Genomic DNA, 25,128 nt, shown 5'->3' with positions numbered 1-25,128 from the left:
AATGAAAACTGACCTTTCTAGTCCTGTGATGCTTAAGATGTTCTTAGTTTCAATTAGATGAACATATTACTATTTATCTTTCTTATTAGTGTTATTTTGTGTCTTGATTAAGAAATCTTCTCACTTAAGATCAAATATTGATTCTCCTGTGTTATCTTCTAGGAATTATATAGATTGCTTAAATTTTTTGTGTGCAATTATTATAAAACTCTGGTAAAGAATCCACCTGCAATATGGGACACCTGTGTTTGATCCCTGGATTGGGAAGATGCTCTGGAGAAGGGATAGGCTACCCACTCCAGTATTCTGGCCTGGAGAATTCCATGGACTATGCAGTCCATGGAGTCACAAAGAGTCAGACACGACAGGGTAACTTTCACTTTCATTTACACTATAAAACTCTGGTTGGTCTTTTTCAACTCTCAGAAGGCTTCTATCTGATCCTGACCTGAAAATCTGTATGATGCCCTTTTTATAACTTTTCCATTATGCATTTTTCCTTTCTTTTTTTCAATCCTGCACCACTTAGTATCCAGAAGTCCTTATCATTTCTCATAAAGTTGGAGCAATTTTACTTCCTTCAACCTGAGAGCAGACCTTGTCGGAGACCCAGTTTAAAATGGGCAAGTTCTGCTAAGAGTCGCCCACACGGTAAAGGGGTTTGACTTTGGTTCCTGTTATTCCCATCTCTTAGTCTCCCAAAGGAAGGCCCAAGTTTGCTAGGATTGGCAGCTAGTCCTTCACAAAGCTGTTTTTGTTGCTCTGATGTTTTTCAAACTTGTTTATGCCCTATTTTCTCTTAGAATTTTGCCTGGCAATTTCTTACTCTCTTGAGATCATTGTGATATGCTTAATAAAAGAGGATCCATATTTTAAGCAACATGCTGTACTGTATTCAACAGAATATTTGATATAAGTGTCTTAGGTATCAACTTGGTTAGGCTATAGTACCACACTAATTGGTAAAACACTAATGTAGGTGTTTCTGTGGATTCGTTTTATAAATGTGGTTAATATCTATTATCAGCTGACTTTTCTTTTTTATTATTTTATTTTTATTGAAGCATAGATGATGTACGATATTATATATGTTATAGGTATACAACATAGTGATTTATAATTTTTAAGGTTATACTCCATTTATAGTTATTATAAAATATTAGCTATATTCCTTGTGTTGTATAATATATCTTTATAACTTATTTTATACCTAGTAGTTTTTACCTCTTAAACCTCAACTCCTACATTGCCCCTCCTTCCTTTGTCTCCCCAGTGGTAGTAGCCACTTCGATCTTTATATCTGTTAGTCTATTTTTGTTGTTGTTGTTGTTATATTCACTAGTTCATCATATTTTTTAGATTCCAGATGTAGGTGATATCATACAGTATTTGTTTTTCTCTGTTTGACTTAATTTCACTTAGCATAGTATCCTCTGAGTCCATCCGTATTTTTGCAGATGGCAAAGTTTCTTTTTTGATGGCTGAGTAGTATTACATTATAAGGAGATTGTCATCAGTAATGGAAATGGGCCTCATAATTTCTTGAGGGCCTTAAGAACAAAAACTAGTCTTCACCAGAGAAGAAGTAACTCTGCTTCAAGAATGAAACGTCACCTCCTACGTGAGTTTCTAGTTGGTCAGACTGCCTTACATAGTTCAGACTCACCAGCCCTCACAATTACTCCAGCCAATTCCTCAAAATGTAATACAATTTTACATATGAATGTATATATATATATATATGTGTATACACACACACACACACACATTATTTATTTTTGTTTCCCTGGAGAAGCCTGATGCACTGCCGTATCTTAGCATTAATGAAACTGAAACGCTCCCTAATCTTCTGTCTTTGTCTCTCTTCTTGGTATAAAGTTTTTGTCTCTTTCACTATCAGTTAAATTCAGTTCAGTTCAGTTGCTCAGTCGTGTCCGACTCCTTGTGACCACATGAATTGCAGCACACCAGGCCGCCCTGTCCATCACCAACTCTTGGAGCTTGCTCGAACTCATGTCCATCAAGTTGGTGATGCCATCCAACCATCTCATCCTCTGTTGTCCTCTTCTCATCCTGCCTTCAATCTTTGCCAGCATCAGGGTCTTTTCCAGTGAGTCAGCTCTTTGCATCTGGTGACCAAAGTATTAGAGTTTCAGCCTCAGCATGAGTCCTTCCAATGAATATTCAGTACTGATCTCCTTTAGGGTTGACTAGTTGGATCTCCTTGCAGTCCAAGGGACTCTCAAGAGTCTTCTCCAACATCAAAGTTTAAAAGCATCAATTCTTTGGTGCTCAGCTTTCTTTATAGTCCAACTTTCACATCCATACATGACTACTGGAAAAATCATGACTTTGACTAGATGGACGTTTGTTGGCAATGTGATATCTCTGCTTTTTAATATGCTGTCTAGGTTGGTCATAACTTTTCTTCCAAAGAGCAAGTGTCTTTTAATTTCTTGGTTGCAGTCACCATCTGTACTGATTTTAGAGCCCAAGAAAATAAAATCTGTCACTGTTTCCTTTGTTTCCCCATCTATTTGCCATGAAGTGATGGGGCCAGATGCCATGATCTTAGTGTTCTGAATGTTGAGTTTTAAGCCAACTTTTTCACTCTCCTTGTTCACTTTCATCAGGAGGTTCTTTAAGTCTTCACTTTCTGCCACAAGGGTGGCATAACACCCTAATTTTCTTTCATAGAAATAATATGGCTGCAAACATGTTTTGTGACACTTATTAAAGGCCTTATCTTTTTCCTTTTTATGTCTTCTCTTTCTGCTAATCCTTTCTGTTTAATCTTGTTCTTAATTCTTTGTATTTCCAGCTCTCCTCACATGTCTGGTGACCCTTGGTGGAAGACCCATGAAGCAGTCAGTATGTGTGGAAATCTGTTGTCTGAAAAACATTAGCTTAGGTGCATGTCTGGAAATTAAGGTGTTTTCAGGGGAACCCTCAAAACTTCGGTTAAGAAGACATTATTCTCAGGTACTACCATCATTTTTTCTTCATATCTCATTAGGTCATTTTATGAGCTCTTTCTAGAACTACGCTTATCTCACTGATGTTGTACTTCACACTGTATTCTGAATCCCACTGATTTCTATGTTTCTTTATCTTTGGTCTTTGTGTTCTGAGCCTCTCCAGGTTTGTGTACAATAGATTGGATTCATCTTCTACTTTCTCTTTAAGCAGCAACTTCTGCTTTATTTATTTACTCTATATTTCATAAATTCATTGAAATTTCTTGTTTTATTCATTTCCTGATACTGCATACTTTAATTTTTTCCCCTACATTGAGATGAGGTCTTAAGAGGGGAGAGTTATTATATATATTTTTTCATAATCTAATATCTTAATCTGAAAGACAAGATACCATTTTAAGTGCAATTTTATGTATTTAAAATGGTAGTAAATGAAACAGTTGTATTTATAAATTCTATATTAAAGAATACTTTATTGGAAAATTGCCTTGTGCTTATTCTTTCAATTTCCCTGCATTTTACATTGCTTACCCATTGTTAAAAAGTCTTGAGCTGCTAAAATTGCTGTTTTCCTGCCTTTCTAGTTTCTGCCTCTTAAATTACATGATAAAACTTAATTATCTCTGGTGAAGCTAATGTAGGCAGAGATGAGGAAGAAACTTGGTAAAGCTCCTACTATACACTTGATTAAGCATAAACTCAAAATTCTGTTTATTAATATTGATTGGACTGCTGAAAGAAGATACGTTGGAAAGTATAGATTCAGTTTCAGTGTGCATACTCATAAGGAAAAAAGAAGCCCAGATTATTCTGCAAGAAATAACAGCTTCAGTAAATGCAGTGGTACTTTTATATAAAATTTTGTCACATATAGACTTCTGAGCTGATTTACAAATTGGTCTTTTAATTCAGCATTCCATAATTTCAGAGTTTGTGCCATTAAATTCCAAGTTATATAAACATTCAGACTCAATTACTCGTCTCTTAAATTATTCCTTATGCTACTATGTATTGCTTAGAAGACACAGAAATTTCTTTTTAAATCTAAATGATCAATGAATGTAGGATGGCTCTCATTTCATCTCTAGCAACAGTAATACCAAATAATTAAAAATGGAAATGTGGAAGATTGTGGGAAGATGGTAGCAATGATGTTTTGAACATCCCAGAGTCTTCTTATTAAACAAAAGTAGAAAATAATTAGCAAAAGCAATTATATCAAATCTTCAGCGTTACTGTGTTTCTTGCTTTAGTTTGGTAGAATTCCTGTTTTCCTGGTTTCACGCATATATAATTGACAGCACTGTTTAAGGTGTATGTAAGGAAATGGCACGCCACTCCAGTATTCTCGCCTGGAGAATCCTGTGGATGGAGGAGCCTGGCGGGCTGATGTCCATGGGCTCACACAGAGTCGCACATTACTGAAGCGACTTAGCATAGCAAGGTGTATAGATAGCATAATGATTTGACTTCCATATATTTCAATATGATCACTACAGTAAGTTTAGTTATCATCTGTCATCTTATTTTGATACAAAAATAAGAAAAATGTTTTATCCTTGTATGAAGACTCTTAGGAGCTACTCTCAACAACTTTTAAATATACCAGATAGCACTGTTAACTATGGTTATCATGTTGCACATGACATTTCCAGTACTTCAGTTCAGTTCAGTTGCTCAGTCAAGTGTGACTCTTTGCGGCCCCATGGACTGCAGCACGCCAGGCTTCCTTGTCCATCACCAGCTCCCGGAGCTTGCTCAAACTCATGTCCATCGAGTCAGTGATGCCATCCAACCACCTCATCCTCTGTTGTCCCTTCTCCTCCTACCTTCAACCTTTCGCAGCATCAAGGTCTTTTCCAATGAGCCAGTTCTTCACATCCGGTGGCCAAAGTATTGGAGTTTCAGCTTCAGCATCAGTCCTTCCAATGAACATCCAGGACTGATTTCCTTTAGGGTTATCTGGTTGGATCTTCTTGCAGTCCAAGGGACTCTCAGGAGTCTTCTCCAACACCACAGTTCAAAAGCATCCAATTCTTCGGTGCTCAGCTTTCCAGTACTTACTTATCCTCTAACTGGAAATTTGTGACTTTGACCACTTTCATTCCACATGCAAGTGAAATCATACAGTGTTTGTCTTTCTCAGTCTGACTTATTTCACTTAGCATAATGTCCTCAAACTCTATCCATGTTGTTGCAAATGGCAGGCTTTTCTTTTTTAAATGCCATATAATATTTTTTTGTGTATTCATGACCCAATTTCTCCACTAATGCATCGATGGACACAGGTTGCTTGCATATCCTTGCTATTCTGAATACTGAATAGTACTATTATGAACATGAGGATTCTATGACTTTTTAAACATGTTCTTATTTATGAGTTAAAATTGTGTATATTAGGGTATATGCCATGATGATTAGATATATATAAAGAGATAAATGATTACTATCATCAAGCTAATTAACATATCATTTTCTTGCATAAGTGCCATTTTTGTGTATCCCCCTTATCCAGCTAATAGATTTCAGTTCATAATTTAAAACTCAACTGAAACATTATCTCTTCTAGGGAAAGTTTCCTGACCTTAGAGGTAAGCTTTGACATCTCTTTTTTTAAATCAAAATTTATATGATTGATATATGCTATTAATATTTTATTGAAACTGTTTATGTACAAACATTACCTTCAGTTACATCACTAGGCAACATTTTTTTCTATAAAGGGCCAATATTTTAGACTTTGTGGGCCATAGTCTCTGTTACAACAATTCAACTCTGTCACTGTAGTGTGAAATGATATGCATAAATAATAAAAATAATCAACAATAAACAATATGTAAATAAAAATTTATGAAAAGAAAATAAGACCCAATGAAGAAATATGCAATGGACGTAGAAGAAGACAGTGACAAGCTAACAAAAGCAAGCAAGTGAACAAAAACCAAAAGAAATATACACAATTGTGTTCAGGTAAAATTTTATTTACAAAAAGAGGCAGCCAGCTGGATTTGACTTCTGGCCCATAGTTTGCAAACTTTTGAATTTGCTGACTAAGATTTACCTTTGATGCTTGCTATAAAATGTCTATGATGAAGCATTAGTATTTATTATATCATAGTAGGTATAAAAGTCCAAACTGCTAAACAGACCTGGAATTACCAGTAGAAACAGCTTGTCTTAATTGACTGTTTTTCATTACCAATAACAGATTCTTGTACATAATAAGACAAAAACATGATAAATTCCAATAATACTTATGTAGACTGTTATAACAACAGAATGGTTTCAAATAGGAAAAGGAGTACGTCAAGGCTATATGTTGTCACCCTGCTTATTTAACTTATATGCAGAGTACATCATGAGAAATCCTGGACTGGAAGAAACACAAGCTGGGATCAAGATTGCCGGGAGAAATATCAATCACCTCAGATATGCAGATGACACCACCCTTATGGCAGAAAGTGAAGAGGAACTCAAAAGCCTCTTGATGAAAGTGAAAGTGGGTAGTGAAAAAGTTGGCTTAAAACTCAACATTCAGAAAACAAAGATCATGGCATCTGGTCCCATCACTTCATGGGAAATAGATGGGGAAACAGTATCAGACTTTATTTTGGGGGCCTCCAAAATCACTGCAGATGGTGATTGAAGCCATGAAATTAAAAGATGCTTACTCCTTGGAAGAAAAGTTATGACCAACCTAGATAGCATATTCAAAAGCAGAGACATTACTTTGCCGACTAAGGTCTGTCTAGTCAAGGCTATGGTTTTTCCTGTGGTCATGTATGGATGTGAGAGTTGGACTGTAAAGAAGGCTGAGCGCTAAAGAATTGATGCTTTTGAACTATGGTGTTGGAGAAGACTCTTGAGAATCCTTTGAACTGCAAGGAGATCCAACCAGTCCATTCTAAAGGAGATCAGCCCTGGGATTTCTTTGGAAGGAATGATGCTAAAGCTGAAACTCCAGTACTTTGGCCACCTCATGAGAAGAGTTGACTCACTGGAAAAGACTCTGATGCTGGAAGGGATTGGGGGCAGGAGGAGAAGGGGACAACAGAGGATGAGATGGCTGGATGGCATCACTGACTCAATGGACGTGAGTCTGAATGAACTCCGGGAGCTGGTGATGGACAGGGAGGCCTGGTGTGCTGTGATTCATGGGGTTGCAAAGAGTTGGACACAATTGAGCGAGTGAACTGAACTGAGACTGTTATAAAAATTAGACAGCATATTTTTTATAGTATTTTTTATTTAAAAAATGGCTGTGAAAGGAATCGGTCATGAAATGTTCATCTTCTTGTGACTTCCTTGGGGTCCAGGGGTTAAGACTTTGCCTTCCAACAAAGGGACTGTGGGTTTGATCCCTGGTCAGGGAGCTAAGATCCCACAAAGAAACCAAAACATAAAAGAGAAGCAATAATATAACAAATTCAATAAAGACTTAAAAAGGCCCACATCAAAAAAAATAAAATCTAAAAAACAAATAAAAAGGAAAAAAAAAGTCCCTCTCCTTTATATATAGTCCTTCTTGTATGAATATATCGTAAGGTACCAGATTAGTGCTTCACAATGCTTCATTCAGGATACTCTTTTATCTAATCCTTCTCAAAGACATTTTCAGGGATTTTTCACTCTTAAAAGTGTTATAATTTGTTGAGAGCACTGTAAGGACCAAAATTCACACCCACAAAAATAGCATTAATTTTATTTTATTGTAAATTATTTTAGTTTATAATAGAATAATTTTACCATCGACATAGTTTCTTTTTTCCTAATGTTAGCTGCACAGGGTGATTTTATGATCACACTAAGTTATTCTTCGTTTTGTGTCAACAATAATCTTTCCAGCCCTCAGGTAGTTATAATTCTCTGCTTTGTCCTAAAATCTAGGACAGGAGAGAGACAGAAAACATTAAGCATGCCATATAAAACCTACCATAACAGATTGCTTTATTTTTAAAGGTTAAAAACCTTAAAATCTAATGTTGGTTTTATATGAGTACAACAGAGCAGACGCCTAGAATTTGAAGTCTACATACACATACATTTCCCCAGCCCTTTGACAGTGATCTAATAAAGGTTAAACCAATAAAACAGACACTTGAAGATTGCTATTAAAGTGGAATGAGAGAATAGTGGTGTTTACCATATTTCCATAAATATAAAGCCCCAATGGTATTTTCTATTCTAAATTTAAATTGCCTTTACTCCCAAGATTTTCATGAGGGACATATAAAATTAAGACAAAGTGGACTTAGTAAGCAAAAGTATTTCAAGTGTTTATGTGAACATGTGTGTTTTTAGCACATTTATAACAACTCATTTGAAATAGGTATTTTTTTTATTGTTTCCTGAGATGGGGTCTGTAACTTTGGTGTCCCTTTTTTGCTATTATAACAAATTACAACAGACTGAGCAGTTTACAGAACACAATTTTCTATCTTCTGCCAGTCAGAAATTTGGTATGGGCCCCATAGGGATAAAATGAAGCATCAGTAGAATTCCTTTCTGGAGATTCTAAGGACAAATTAGTTTCTTTGCTCATCTGTTTTGTTAGTAGAATTTAGATCCTTGTGGCTACAGGAAAAGCTCCCTGTTTTCTTGCTCACTGTCAAATGAAGATTATTCTCAGCTTCTAGGAACCACTACAGTCCTGGGCTCATGACCCCTCACTCTGTCTTCAAGCCAGAAGAGATAGAAGGAATCTGTATGAAGCTGAATCTCTCTGCCCTACTTGGCCAACTTCTTCTTAAGAGTGATGTGATTACACTGGGTCCTTCTAAATAGTTCATGATAATCTCCCCATTTGAAGGTCAGTGGATTACAAAATTTATTCCACCTGCAACCTTAATTCCCCTTTGCTATGTAATATAATATATTCACAGTTTCCAAGATTAGGATTAAGCCATAGACATCTTTGGCCTGGGGCTTTCCTAGTGGCTCAGATGGTAAAAAAATCTGCCTGAAATGCAGGAGACCTGGGTTTGGTCTCTAGGTTGGGAAGATCCCCTGGAGAAGGGAATGGCAAACTATTCTTGCCTGGAGAAGTCCATGGACAGAGGAACCTAGAGGGCTACAGTCCATGGGGTCACAAAGAGTCAGACATGACTCAGTGACTAACACACACACACACACACACACACACACACACACCTTTGGCCTAGTCAACATGCCATATTTGATAATTTCCAATATCAATAGCAATAGACAATAGGAATAGTAAATTCAACTACTGACTGCAAAACTTTGAGGTAAGAATAATAATGGTTACATTTTTATTGCTGGCCTCTAATTCTCATAATAAAGTTGAAGTCAGAGATGCAACAGGTACCTAAATAAGGCATTTGATACTGATACTGGTTAGCTGAGCTGTAGACAAGCAAGTTTTATTGTAATATCAGTTGAGAAATAATTGAATATTTTTTTAAATTTAAAGGAAGTAATATTTTGATAGAGTTGTAATTTCTAGAACTGTGGATGTTGTATTTTATGTGCTTTAGAGTAAAAGTTCCAATTTTGGTATACATATGGGTCTTGCAGGTAATTTCTTAGTTAAAAATAAAAAGATTTGGTACATCCATCCAAGAAAGTCTGCCTAAAAACCTGTTGTTCTGTGAAATAATTCCTAAGGATGCTCTTCACTCTATTTCTTACTAATTATTCAAAGACAGATTTGGTTTTAATTTTATTTCGGATAGCTCAGTTTTTCATCCCTAAACATTAATTTATAAATTTTCCCCCATCATGTCTTTCTACCATCAATGTCAGATGTAGCTAATTATTCAGGGTTTTGCTCACCTTGTTTAATATCCTCAGAAATATATCTGCTACCTTAGTGGCTCAAGTTTTCTACAGCAGCATGGGTCAAGATATGGTAAGTAAATGAGCCAATGGAGCTTTTTCCCATCAGTGTTTAAGTTAAACACTAATCAGATCATTTTTATTTGGTATAGCTTTTATTTTGCAGTATTAATTTAAGAAGAAGAACACACTTGAGTATATTCAAAGAGGAATGAAAAGTATAATTAGCAGTTCTGACAAGTATATTTTAAAAAATGTTTGATGAAATTACAGTTGTTTTGTCTAAAGAAAGTGAAGTCTCTCATTCGTGTCTGACTCTTTGCGACCCCGTGGACTGTAGCCTACCAAGCTCCTCTGTCCATGGGATTCTCCAGGCAAGAGTACTGGAGTGGGTTGTCATTTCCTTCTCCAGGGGATCTTCCTGACCCAGGGATCGAACCCAGGTCTCCTGCATTGCAGGCAGACGCTTTAACCTCTGAGCCACCAAATAAATATTAAGTGGCACATGTTATTTTCCTATATTTCATTGATTTGTTAGAGAATGTTGATCCTTCTAATATTGAAGTATTTGACTATATATAAACATTACGTTAATATTGTATCATTATTAAAGTTGCACAGACTCATATCTGAGTCAGTGATGTTCTCCAACCATCGTATTCTTGGGTGCTCCTTCTTCTCCTTTAATCACAATCAATCTTTCCCAGCAACAGGGTCTTTTCACATGAGTCAGTTCTTTGCATCAGGTGGCCAAAGTATTTGAATTTCAGCTTTAGTGTCAGTCTTTCCAGTGAATGTTCAGGGTTGATTTCCTTTAGGATAGACTGGTTTGATCTCCTTGCAGTCCAAGGAGGCCCTTAAGAGTCTTCTCCAGCACCACAGCACAAAAGCATCAATTCTTCAGTGTTTTTGGGATTCCCTTGTGGCTCAGCTGGTAAAGAATCTGCCTGCAATGCAGGAGACCTGGGTTCAGTCCCTGGGTTGGGAAGATCTGCTGGAGAAGGGAACGGCTACCCACTCCAGTATTTTGGCCTGGAGAATTCCGTGGACTGTATAGTCCACTGGGTTGCAAAGAGTTGGTCATGACTGAGTGACTTTCACTTCACTTTACTTCAGCCTTCTTTATGGTCCAACTCTCACATCCATACATGACTACTGGAAAAAACATAGCTTTGACTATATGGACACTTGTTGACAAAGTGATGTCTCTGCTTTTTAACATGCTGCCTACATTTGTCATGGCTTTCCTTCCAAAGAGCAAGCATTTTTTAGTATCATGGCTGCAGTCAGTGTCCACAGTGATTTTGGAGTCCAAAAATATAAAATCTCCCAAGTTTCCACTTTTCCTCCTTCTATTTGCCATGAAGTGATGGGACCAGATGCCACAATCTTAGTTTTTGACTGTTGAGTTTTAAGTCAGCTTTTTCACTCTTGCCTTTCACTTCCATCAAGAAGCTCTTTAATTCCTGTTCACTTTCTGTCATGTATCATCTGTATACCTGAAGTTGTTAATATTTCTCCTGGCCATTTTTATTCCATTTGTGATTCATCTAGCCTGGCATTTCGCATGTGGTACTCTGCATATAAGTTAAATAAGTGTCATGATAATATACAGCTTTGATGTACTCCTTTCCCAATTTTGAACAAGTCCATTTTTCCATGTCTGGTTCTGACTGTTGCTTCTTGACCTGCATACAGGTTTTGCAGGAGGCAGGTAAGGTGGTCTGGTATCCTCATGTGTTTAAGAATTTTCCACAGTTTGTTGTGATCCACACAGTCAAAGGCTTTAGTGTAGTCCAAGAAGCAGAAGTGGATGTCTTTTCTGGAATTCTCTTGTTTTCTCTATGACCCAACGGATGTTGGCAATTTGATCTCTGGTTCCTCTGCCTTTTCTAAATCCAACTTGTATATCGGGAAGTTCTTGGTTCATGTAGTGCTGAAGCCTAGCTTGAAAGATTTTGAGCATTACCTTGCTAGCTTGTGAAATGAGCAGAATTGTGCAAAAGAAAATTCAAGGGAGAAAGGGAAAGATATATCCAACTGAATGCAGAGTTCTGCAATAGCAAGGAGAGATAAGAAAGCCTCTTTGTGAATAATGCAAATAAATAGAAGAAAACCACAGAACAGGAAAGACTAGAGATCCCTTTGCTCAAATGGAAATGTCAAGGGAACATTTCATGCAGGGATGGGCATGACAAGAGACAGAAACAGTGAGGACAAAACAGAAGCAGAAGAGATTAACAAGAGGTGGTCAGAATACACAGAAGAACTACACAAAGAAGACTGTAATGACCTGGATAACCACAATGGTGCGGTCATTCACCTAGAGCAAGACATCCTGGAGTATGAAGTCAAGTGGGCCTTAGGGGACATTAATGGGAACAAAACTAGTGGAGGTGATGGGATTTTAGCTGAGCTGTTTAAAATTCTAAACGATGATGCTATTAAAGTGTCAGCAATTTTGGAACACTCAAAAGTGGCCACAGTACTGGCAAAGGTCAGTTTTCCTTCCAATTCCAAAGAAAGACAGTGTCAAAGAATGTTCAAACTTCATCATAAGGATTAATTGAAACAAACCCATATCCTAAAAATTCAAACTGTTTTTTTTTAATCAACTTATTTTCTGAGTTATTTAAATTTATCTGTTCATAGCAAGATCATCTGTAAGAACTAAATTACATGCCCTCTGGGAGACAATAACATCATTTGGAGCCATAAAAGAGATCTATTTTATTTTCCTACACATAAGTTGTTGTTGTTTAATGACTGAGTTGCATCTGACACTGTGATCCCATGAACTTTAGCCCACCAGGCTCCTCTGTTCATGGGATTTCCCAGGCAAGAATACTGGAGTGGGTTGACATTTCTTTTTCCAGGGAATCTTCATGACAAAAAGGACATCTCTCAATTAAACATAATCAGACATTAAAATATGTTGGAAATCTGTAATAAAAAAAAACAACTAATAAGAATAGAAATGCAGGTGACGCATATAGTGGCTTTATATGAAAAGGTTTTCTCAGTAGTAGTTTAAAAATCATTGTATATAAGAGATCCAAGGGATTAAGTAGCATGAGCAAATCTTCACCAGAGAAATAAAAAATATCAAATATCAAATATAATATCTAGCATGAAAAATAATGTTAATAGTTTGGTGGTGATGGTTTAGTTGCTGAATTGTATCTGACTCTTGCGGCCCCATGGACTATGACCTGCCAGGCTTCTCTGTCCATGGGATTCTCCAGGCAAGAATACTGGAGTGGGTTGCTATTTCCTTCTCCAGGGGATCTTCCCAACCCAGGAATGGAACCCAGGTCTCTTGCACTGTAGACAGATTCTTTACCAACTGAGCCACAAGGGAAGTTATTAATAGTTGAGTGGTTGTTTTAATAGTAGATTGGACTTCCCTGATGGCTCAGATGGTAAAGCATTTGCCTACAATATGGGAGAGCCAGGTTCAATCCCTGGGTCAGGAAGATCTCCTGGAGAAGGAAATGGCAACCCACTCCAATATGCTTGCCTGGAAAATACCATGGATGGAGGAATCTGGTAGGCTATAGTCCATGGGGTTGCAAAGAGTCAGACATGACTGAGCAACTTCACTTTCTTTTTTCTTTCTTTAATAATAGATTAAAGAAAATTCAGGTACAGATGAAGAAAGAACCAGTAAACTCGAAAAAAAATTAGAATACCCAGAGTAGACCATGGGAAGAAAAATAAATAGAAATTTTCCAAAGTATAGGCAATATATGGGATATGGTTGAAAATCTAAATTGCATGTTACAAAAATCCTGAAAGGAGTAGAGAAAGGTTATGAAAGATGCAATATCTCAAGACAGAGAAACCAACAATTTCCAAAATTGATGAAAGACAGTTTGCTGGTTCAGGGAACTTTACAAATCTTTGGTTGAATAATTACAAGAGACTCTATACTTTTATAAAGGAAAAAATATATATATCTTTCTGATGTGAAGAATGACTTCTTAGGTGTCCTATTTGATACTTTTTTCCCCAACCATTAAGTCACTTTTATTGGTTTCATGTTCCCTAAGTGAAAGTGAAGTCGCTCAGTTGTTTCCGACTCTTTGCGACCCCATGGACTGTAGCCTACCAGGCTCCTCCATCCATGGGATTTTCCAGGCAATGGTACTGGAGTGGGTTGCCATTTCCTTCTCCAGGGGATCTTCCTGACCCAGGGATCGAACCTGGGTCTCCTGAATTGTAGACAGAAGCCACCAGGGAAGTTTCCTAAAGACCTTATCAAACTTGACTTGCAGTTATTTAATCGTAAGCATTATTCATTTAAAATCTGAAATCTTTGTGGACTCCCTCGATGGTGTATTGTTTCAGCTGCTATCTATTCAGTGACACTTCTCGGCTTTTAATTACATTGCTTTGGGTTGCTCGTTGTCTCTGTTCCTTATTCAATATGCGTTTTTGAGACTTAAATGAAGGCATAAATGAAGAAGCCATCCTTCTGAGAAGAAATTTAAGTTAATTTAGTTGTTTTTCAAAACACTAAATCTTTTTCCAACTTTTGTCATGTATTCTAATTTTTGTCTGTCTTAGAGGGATATATCAACCTATTTAATGATGATTTTATCATTTTGGTGTATGTGGTGAGGTTGTTTAGACCATATGCGTGTCGGGATTTTAGGCTTCAAATCAAGAAGACAATTTGCAAAAGCTGACATATTTAAATATAAATCTCAGGGAAATTGGCTTTCTGGCTCAGGAACAACTCAGTTTTCTTTGTACTTGCCAGAGGAATATTCAGCCAAATGGTGAAGGACTCTTATAAACCTCCATCTTCGGGAAAAGGTACTCCAACTAAAGTTCAACTGTGCCTGGCTCGAGGCAAAAGTGATTTCAATGTGTCTCTTATTTCTCTAGGTTTTGGCTTTCTCCCCATTTCTTCCAAAATGACTGTACCCTTTGATGTTCCAAACTGCAAAGTATCAGAGTTCCTGTTGTTGCAGCTCTTCACCAGCATTTGGTATTGATAGTGTTCTGGATTTTGTTCATTCAAATGGGTGGATAGTGGTGTCTCATGTTTTAATTTGCATTTGCCTGATGAGATGATTTGGAGCATATCTTTATATGCTTATTTATTATGTGTATATTTTCTTTGAGATGTCTGTTAAGTGTTTGGCTCATTTTTAAATTGGGTTCTTCATGTTGCTGAGTTTTAAACTTTCTTGGAATACTTTGGATAACAGTCCTTTATCAGATGTGTCTTTTGCAAATATCTTATCTCTACCTGTGGCTTATCTTCTAATTCTGTTGATACTGTATTTCAGAGTAGCAGCTTTCAATTTTAATGAAGTCCCATTTAGCAATTATTTATTTCATGTACCATACCTTTGGTGCTGTATTGAAATAATTTTTTTAAATACCCAAGTCACCTAGGTTTTCTTCTATGTTACCTTCTAAGGGTTTTACAGTTTTGTGTTGCCCATTCAGATCTGTGATCTGTTTTGAGTTAATGTTAGTGAAAGGTGTAATATATGTGCTTGGATTAATTATTTTTTTGCATATGGATGTCCACTTGTGCAAGTCATTTTGTGGGAAAGATTATCTTTGACTACTTAGTCCTCCCTCTGCCCAAGTCACAAGGAGTTTCTCTCAGTTTTTCATCATGAGAATCTGATGGGGATTCTGTAACTAAAACCCAGGAAGGTTTGGTAGTCCCTAGGACTGCAGTTCTTAGGAGTTACTCACTATAATGATGGTCTACACTCAGACTTTAGCAATTTGTCAAAATTGCCATTTAAGTGTCCCCACCTGTTTATAACTACTGCTATTTCTGCTCCAGAAAGTCAGATATGGTTGTGTGACTCTGGATTTGACTGTTTTGAAAATTAGTGCCAGTTTGCCTTGTGACCTCTTTTCTGGCATGACCAAGGAAAGTCACTGATTGTCCACATATTTAGATTTTTCTTGTAAGGAGTAATGATTTCTGTTTTGTATATTAGAGTTATTTTCATTAATCAATATATTTACATGGTTCAGAAGTGGAAACAAGTATAAAGAGATCAGTATAAGATATCTCTCACTTCTTTATTACTCATCTCCTGTGTGTGAAAGTGTTAGTTGCTCAATAGTGTCTGACTCTTTGCGACCCCATGGACTGTAGCCTGCCAGCTTCCTCTGTCCATGGAATTCTTCAAACAAGAGTGCTGGAGTGGGTTCCCAATTCCTTCTCTAGAAGATCAACCCAACCCAGGGATCGAATCTGGGTTTCCCACATTGCAGGCAGACTGTTTACCATCTGAGCCATCAGGGAAAACCTATTAAGAATTAAGACAATTCTTAATAGATAGCTATTGTTATTTTTGTGGAGTTTTTTTTGGGGGGGGGTTATTTTAAAAATATTTTCATTTTATTTTTATGTATGTTTTTTTATTGTTGTTGTTGTTTTACCCTTTCAGACATTTCATGCAAGTACAGATGTATATTTTCCATTTTTATAATAGAAATACTTGTAAAACATTTTTTCTTTTTGTTTTATACTTGTTACTAATTCCAAACTGATTTATTCAAAGAATTGTCTTGATTTTTCATTGGAATAGAATTCCATTATATGGATATGCCTTACTATTAAAAATAATACATTATTGGTATACATGTATGATTGTTTCCAAACTTTTGCTATTATGCACATTCTTAATTATATCATAGAACATTTTCCATATGCATATTTGTGAAACAGATTCCTAGAAGTAAAATACCTGAAAGAAAATGTATATTCATTTGTAATTTTTAGAAGTATTGATATAGGAGTTAAACAATTTATACCATCTTTGATACTAAATAATAAAATTTTATGTATTTGTCAGTGTGGTAAGTGAAAGTTATATTTCAATGCAGCTTAAATTTGCAGTTATCTTATTTTAAAATAATTTAGTATTGTTAAGAGCTACTTTTATACCACTTCCCCAGTTATTAAATAAGCTGTTTCCCTCTTACTGATATTTGTGAAATTTGGCATTTTCACTGTGAGATATGAATTACAAATATTATTACTCAATTTATAATGCCTCATTTATCTTTTGAGTCTGTATTTTCTATGCAAAAATATCTTTAAGATATATTTAACTTTTTAAAATTTTAGGACTTCAGGAATTTCTGACATGGTGAGACTTCTTCATAACTATGGAGTGATAAAATTTCTCATCTTTCAAAGTTTACACTTGAATCATTGGAATTTAGCCTAATGTAAAGTGTATAAATATGGTGATATAGATTAATTTCTTTCTAGTGTTACTTCTACTCTTCAAAATTTTTAGAACTTTATTAGTATCACTATTTTCACTTCTTAATAATATTGCATTGTACTTACACTGAAAAAGTTACATGGTAAGAGCATGCTTTCTGTTTATTGTCTTTCTGGTTAAAATAACTATTTCTCATATATAATGCTGGTTCTGAAAATTAACACATCAAGAAAGTTTTTATTTCTGTATACTGGTTTATCTTGAGTTGTTGAATCTTGCTAAATTTTGCCTTTTCAGTGTACATATATATAGTAGTATGCATTTTCTTTAATTTTAATAAACAAATTCCTAAAAATGGAACTAATTGCAATAATTAATTTCCTAAAAATTGAGCTATCTACTCATTTCTGGAATAAACCCCATTCCATAATGAACTGTTATTAAATTTTTTTTCTGATTACAGTAGCTAATATTTCAGTTAAGTCACTTTCATATTCATAGGTGAGATTTGTTTGGTTTATATGTAAGCAGTTTTTTTTTTAATTTGTAAGCAGTTTTCCTAGTTTGGTATCATTGTTTTGTTCACTTACAAGTATCAGGAAATAATCTTAATCTTAAAAAACTTAAATTTTTTTAGTGGTTAAATAGAGTTTCTAATACTATTATAAAAAATGTCAAATTAATAAACAAGTTAAAAGATGTATAGTAAAGAGTAAATATCTATCTTCAGTTCAGTTCAGTCACTCAGTTGTGTCTGACTCTTTGCGACCCCATGAATTGCAGCACCCCAGGCCTCCCTGTCCATCACCAACTCCCAGAGTATACCAAAAGTCATGTCCATTGAGTCAGTGATGCCATCTAACCATCTCATCCTCTGTCGTCCCCTTCTCCTCTGGTCCCAATCCCTCCCAGCATCGGAGTCTTTTCCAATGAGTCAACTCTTCGCATGAGGTGGCCAAAGTATTGGGGTTTCAGCTTTAGCATCAGTTATTCCAATGAACACCCAGGACTGATCTCCTTTAGGGTGGACTGGTTGGATCTCCTTGCAGTCCAAGGGACTCTCAAGAGTCTTCTCCAACACCACAGTTTAAAAGCATCAATTCTTTGGTGCTCAGCTTTCTTTATAGTCCAACCCTCACATCCATACATGACCACTGGAAAAACCATAGCTTTGACTAGAAGGACCTTTGTTGACAAAGTAATGTGTCTGCTTTTCAATATGCTGTCAAGGTCGGTCATAACTTTCCTTCCAAGGAGTAAGCATCTTTTAATTTCATGGTTGCAATCACCATCTGCAGTGATTTTGGAGCCCAAAAAATAAAGTCTGACACTGTTTCCACTGTTTCCCCATCTATTTCCCATGAAGTGATGGGACCAGATGCCATGATCTAGTTTTCTAAATGTTGAGCTTTAAGCCAACTTTTTCACTCTCCATTTTCACTTTCATCAAGAGGCTCTTTAGTTCCTCTTCACTTTCTGCCATAGGGTGGTGTCATCTGCATATCTGAGGTTATTGATATTTCTCCTGGCAATCTTAATTCCAGCTTGTGCTTCACTTCCAGCCCAGCATTTCTCATGATGTACTCTGCATATAAGTTAAATAAGCAGGGTGACAATATACAGCCTTGATGTACACCTTTTCCTATTTGGAACCAGTCTGTTGTTCCATGTCCAGTTCTAATTGTTGCTTCCTGACCTGCATATAGGCAGATGAGGTGGCCTGGTATTCCCATCTCTTTCAGAATTTTCCACAGTTTATTGTGATCCACACAGTCAAAGGCTTTGGCATAGTCAAGAAAGCAGAAATAGATGTGTTTCTGGAACTCTCTTGTTTTTTTTGATGATCCAGCAGATGTTGGCAATTTGATCTCTGGTACCTCTGCCTTTTCGAAAACCAGCTTGAACATCTGAAAGTTCACAGTTCATGTATTGCTGAAGCCTGGCTTGGAGAATTTTGAGCATTACTTTACTAGCGTGTGAGATGAGTGCAATTGTGGGGTAGTTAGAGCATTATTTGGCATTGCCTTTCTTTGGGATTAGAATGAAAACTGACCTTTTCCAGTCCTGTGGCCACTGCTGAGTTTTCCAAACTTGCTGGCATATTGAGTGCAGCACTTTCACAGCATCATCTTTCAGGATTTGAAATAGCTCAACTGGAATTCCATCACCTCCACTAGCTTTGTTCGTAGTGATGCTTTCTAAGGCCCACTTGACTTCACATTCCAGAATGTCTGGCTCTAGGTGAGTGATCACACCATCGTGATTATCTGGGTCATGAAGATCTTTTTTGTACAGTTCTTCTGTGTATTCTTGCCTGTTCTTTTTAATCTTTTCTGTTTTTGTTAGGTCCCCACCATTTCTTTCCTTTATTGTGCCCATCTTTGCATGAAAATTTCCCTTGGTATCTCTATATTACTACCACCTAAAGTCTATAATTAACATTGTTCCATGTTTTCTTCAACACACACACACATCAATTCCTATATTTGCTATGTCTTGAATGCCTTTCACAGTTAGTCTCAGATTTTATTCAATTATGCATTGTTCTTCATAACTTTTAACAGTATCATCCTGGTATAATTGACATGTATTAATGAGTGGCATGTATTTAAGATATAGAATTTAATAAGCTTTGGATAAAGTCACCACCATATTCAAGATAATGAACATAGTTATCCAACAAAGGAATCCCTCTCTCTGCTTCCCCAGGCAAACAATGATCTCCTTTCTCTCTGAATATTATTTTCCTAAAATTTTTACATTATGTTTCATACAGCATGTACTCTTCTTTCTTGCTTTATTTCATTCAGATGTTTTTTGAAATTGATTTCTATTTCAGGGCTTATCAGTCATCTATTTCTTCTTATTGGTGAATATTAGTCTATTATATGGATATGATATAGTTTATTCACATAGTGGTAGAAATTTAGGTTGTTTCCATTTATTTATTGAAAATAAAAGTGCTATGGATGATTCTGTACAATGTTTTGTATTAGCATATGTCTTCTTTATCTTGGATAAATATTTAGTAATATAGTGCCTGGATCCTAAGGTGATAAGTTTTCAAGAGTCTGTCATACTCTTTTCCCAGGTATTTGTACAACTACAATTGGGTTCCATGCATATACACTTGAATACATTCTTCCAGACCCTTGACGTGGTCTATCTTCTTCATTGTAGTCATTCCAGTTAGGTTTGTGTGTCATGCACTTTTATTTTACTTTGCATTACTTTAACTAATGATGTTGAATGTCTTTTTAGGTTCTTTTTTGCCATTTATATATTTTCTATGGTGAAGTGTTTGTTCAAATTTTTGCCTATTTTTAAGTTGAATCATTTTCTTTTGAGTTCTGAGAGTTTTAAAAACATATATTACAGACTCAGGTGCTTCAGATAGATATGATTTGCAAATGTTTTTTTCCCAGTCTGTGACCAAGAGACATAGTCTGCCACTATTGTAAGTCCTACTGTGGTTTGGAAATGAGCTCTTTTCAACCTGGCGAAAAGAAAGCAGGGATCTTAAGCTTGTTCTGTTTTTGGTCTGAGGAGCCAGAAGCCTGAGGTTTGTGGGCAAATGATTTACTAACCATCAGTTTAAAACTTTATAATTCTATAGGATTCAATATTAACAACATAAAAGTTACTATGCCATATTTTTCAAAAGGAACAGTTACTCTTATAAGTCAAATAAGAAAAGCAAAAGAGATTCTGATCTTTCCAGTGTTACACAAAGATATGTCAGAAAACACTTTCAGTATCTGCAGTTAACCAAATCAACATAAGTGGTATAAACTAGCAGAGGCCATTTTTAAGATACTTAATATTTGATTGAGACCATTTAGTTAGTTATTAAATCAGTTTCACTTATTCCTCGTAGTATAAAAGGACATTATGGCTCCATTAAGGTTGCAATATTAGGCAGTAAGTATAAGGAAATTGAAAATTCAAGATCTTTCCAGCTATGTTATCTTGGCCATCTACATTTATTGTGTTTGAATAATTTATACTTAACATCAAATAATGAATCTCACTGAAAGTAAATTAGTCATTAAAATAAGTATTATTATTCCCGTATAGAACTTGATCAGATTGGTTTAGGAATTCGCTGTTTAATTGAAATACTCTTACATAGTATTTAATTGGGAAAAAACCTTCATGATTTTTGCTCTGCATCCTACAAAGTGTTCAGAATGATTAAAGACAAGTTGAATTCATGGCTAGAAACATTGTCTCTGAACTTGAGTTTTTACTCCATTCTAAATGGTGGGTTGATGTGGCTCTTTATACATTCCCATCTTATTCATTCTCTACACTCTAGCATTGTTAGCACTTGAGTTAGCAACAGTTTTCCAGGTCCTTCACCGATTTATGCAAGCTCAGTCATATCCAACTCCTTGCGACCCCATGGACTGTAGCTCACCAAGCTGCTCTGTTCTTGGGATTTCCCAGGCAAGAATACTGGAGTGGGTTTCCATTTCCTCCTTCAGGGGATCTTCTAACCTAGGAATCAAACCTTGTCTTCTGTGTCTTCTGCACTGGCAGGCAGATTCTTTACCATCTGAGCCACCTGGGAAGCCCCTCACTTATGCATAGGCTTTATGAATTCTGTACTCTATAAACAAAGGAAATTTATTCTCTCTTGACTAATATATTTTCATCTTATATCCATTAAGCTTCCTTTTCATTCAACTGTCTTGATTTTTTTTTATTAAGAAGGAACTCATTTTCTGCATAAAACATTTTTTAAAGTGATGGGTTTATATTATCATTTAATTTTAATTGATTTCCCTTGGTAGGAAGCATGTGATTAAGAAAATCAACTGTTTTTCACTTCTCATACAATAATATTTTAGACTAAAAGAAGAAAGCATTTCTTTCCTAGAAGGCCTCAAGTTAGTTCTCAAACTGCATCTGCAGCTAATATTTTCATAATGTTATTCATATTGATTTTTCTCATTGTTCCTTAAAATACTGTGCTTTCACGCTTGTCTGTATCACTCCATTTACCTAGCAGTATTCAATAGTTTAATCCACTTCCACTAATATTTCATCTCCATGATCTCGTCTCTTAAAATTGATGTTTATATTTATCTACATGGGCTTCCCTGATGGTTCAGCAGGTAAAGAATCTGCCTGCAGTGCAGTAACCACAGGAGGCCTGGGGTTGATCCCTGGGTTAGAAAGAGCCTTTGGAGGAGGAAATGACAATCCATTCCAGTACTCCTGCCTGGAAAATCTCAAGGATAGAAGAGCCTGACAGCTCCAGTCCATGGGTTTAGAAAGAGTCTGACATGACTGAGAAAATGAGCACATTTATCTACACTTGAGACTACCTACTTGAAACTTCCAAAAATATGACTTCTATTTCTTGTTCTCTTTTTAAGGTGAGTTCATTTCTGTTCAGTCACTCAGTCATGTCTGACTCTTTATGACCGATGGACTGCAGTGTGCCAGGCTTCCCTACCATCCCCAACACCTGGAGCTTGCTAAAACTCATGTTCATGGAGTTGGTGATGCCATCCAACCATCTCATCCTCGGTTGTCCCCTTCTGCTCCTGCCTTCAGTCTTTTCCATCATCAGGGTCTTTTCCAGTGAGTCAGTCCTTCGCATCAGGTGGCCAAAGTATTGGAGTTTCAGCCTCATCATTAGTCCTTCAAATGAATATTCAGGACAGATTTCCTTTAGGATTGACTGGCTGGCTCTCTTTGCAGTCCAAGGGACTCTCAAAAGTCTTCTCCAACACCACAGGTCAAAGGATCAATTCCTCGGTGCTCAGTTTTCTTTATAGTCCAACTCTCACGTCCATACATTACTTCTGTAAAAACCACAGTTTTGACTAGATAGACCTTTGTTGGCAAAGCAATGTCTCTGCTTTTTAATATGCTGTCTAAGTTGGTCATAGCTTTTTTTCCAAGGAGCAAGCATTTTTTAATTTCATGGCTGCAGTCACCATCTGCAGTGATTTTGGAGCCCCCCCCACAAATAAAATCTATCACTGTTTCCTCTGTTTATCCATCTATTTGCCATGAAGTGACAGGAATGGATACCATGATCTTAGTTTTCTGAATGTTGAGTTTTAAGCCAACTTTTTCACTCTCCTCTTTCACTTTCATCAAGAGGCTATTGAGTTCTTCTTCACTTTCTGCCATAAGGGTGGTGTCATCTGCATATATGAGGTTATTGATATTTCTCCCAGCAATCTTGATTCAAGCCTGTGCTTCATCCAGCCTGATATTTCACATGATGTACTCTACTTAAAAGTTAAATAAGCAGGATAATAATATACAGCCTTGACATACTCCTTTCCCAATTTGGAACCAGTCTGTTTTTCCATGTCTGTTTCTAACATTGCTTCTTGACTTGTATACAGATTTCTCAGGAGGCAGGTAAGGTGATCTGGTATTCTCTTTAAGAGTTTTCCACAGTTCGTTGTGATCCACACTCAAAGCCTTTGGTGTAATCAATAAAGAAGAGGTAGATGTTTTTCCCTAATTCTCTTGCTTTTTCAATGATCCAGTGGATGTTGACAATTTGATTTCCAGTTCCTCTGCCTTTTCTAAATCCAGCTTGAACATCTGGAAGTTCATGGTTCAGGTACTGTTGAAGCCTGGCTTGGAGAATTTTGAGCATTACTTTGCTAGCATGTGAGATAAGTGCAATTGTGCAGTAGTTTGAACATTCTTTGGCATTGCCCTTCTTTGGGATTGGAATGAAAACTGACATTTCCAATCCTGTGGTCACTGCTGAGTTTTCCAAACTTGCTGGCATATTGAGTGCAGCACTTTCACAGCATCATCTTTCAGGATTTGAAATAGCTCAACTGGAATTCATCATTTCCACTAGCTTTGTTTGTAGTGATGCTGCCCTAAAGCCCACTTGACTTTGTATTCCAGAATGTCTGACTCTAGGCGAGTGATCACACCATCGTGGCTATCTGGATCATGAAGATCTTTTTTGTATAGTTCTGCTGTGTATTCTTCCCATCTCTTCTTAATATCTTCTGCTTCTGTTAGGTCCCTACTGTTTCTTTCCTTTATTGTGCCCATCTTTGCATGAAATGTTCCCTTGATATCTATAATTTTCTTGAAGAGATCCCCAGTCTTTCCCATTCTATTGTTTTCCCCTATTTCTTTGCATTGATCACTGAGGAAGGCTTTCTTATTTCTCCTTGTTATTCTTTGAAACTCTGCATTCAAATGGGTATATCTTTCCTTTCCTCCTTTGCTTTTCACTTCTCTTCTTTTCTCTACTATTTGTAACGCCTCCTCAGACAACCTTTTTGTCTTTTTGCACTTCTTTTTCTTGGAGGTGTTCTTGATCACTGCCTCCTGTACAATGTCATGAACCTCTGTCCATAGTTCTTCAGGCACTCTGTCTCTAAGATCCAGTCCCTTGATCCTACTTGTCACTTCCACTATATAATTACGAGGGATTTGATTTAGGTCATACCTGAATTGTCTAGTGGTTTTCCCTACACTCTTCAATTTAAGTTTGAATTTTGCATTAAGGAGTTCATGATCTGAGCCACAGTCAGTTCTCAGTCTTGTTTTTGCTGACTGTATGGAGCTTCTCCATCTTTGGATGCAAAGAATATAATCAATCTGATTTCGGTGTTGGTCCATGTGTAGAGTCTTCTCTTGTGTTGTTGGAAGAGGGTGTTTGCTATGACCACTGCATTCTCTTGGAAAAACTCTGTAGCCTTTGCCCTGCTTAACTTTTTACTCCAATGCCAAATTTGCCTGTTATTCCAGGTATCTCTTGACTTCCTACTTTTGCATTCCAGTTCCCTAAGATGAAAAGGACATCTCTTTTGGCTGTAGTTCTAGAAGATCTTTAGATCTTCATAGAACCATTCTATTACAGCTTCTTCACCATTACTGGTTGGGGCATAGAGAGTTGGATTACTTTAATATTGAATGGTTTGCCTTGGAAATGAACAGAGATCATTCTGTCATTTTTGAGATTGAGTTACTATTATCTTAAAAACACACACACACACAAAACAAAACCCCATAGCTTCCTCTTGACTTATTCTTTTTTACCTTCTCTACCTTAGTATTGTCTAACTACATTTAAAATATTTCCAAATTGAATGTATTTACTTTCATTTGTATCTGAAAATTACAGTCTGTTG

This window comes from Oryx dammah, unplaced genomic scaffold, assembly GCF_014754425.2.
Source record: "Oryx dammah isolate SB20612 unplaced genomic scaffold, SCBI_Odam_1.1 HiC_scaffold_18, whole genome shotgun sequence".
Taxonomy (NCBI): domain Eukaryota; kingdom Metazoa; phylum Chordata; class Mammalia; order Artiodactyla; family Bovidae; genus Oryx; species Oryx dammah.
This window is presented reverse-complemented; position numbering follows the sequence as displayed.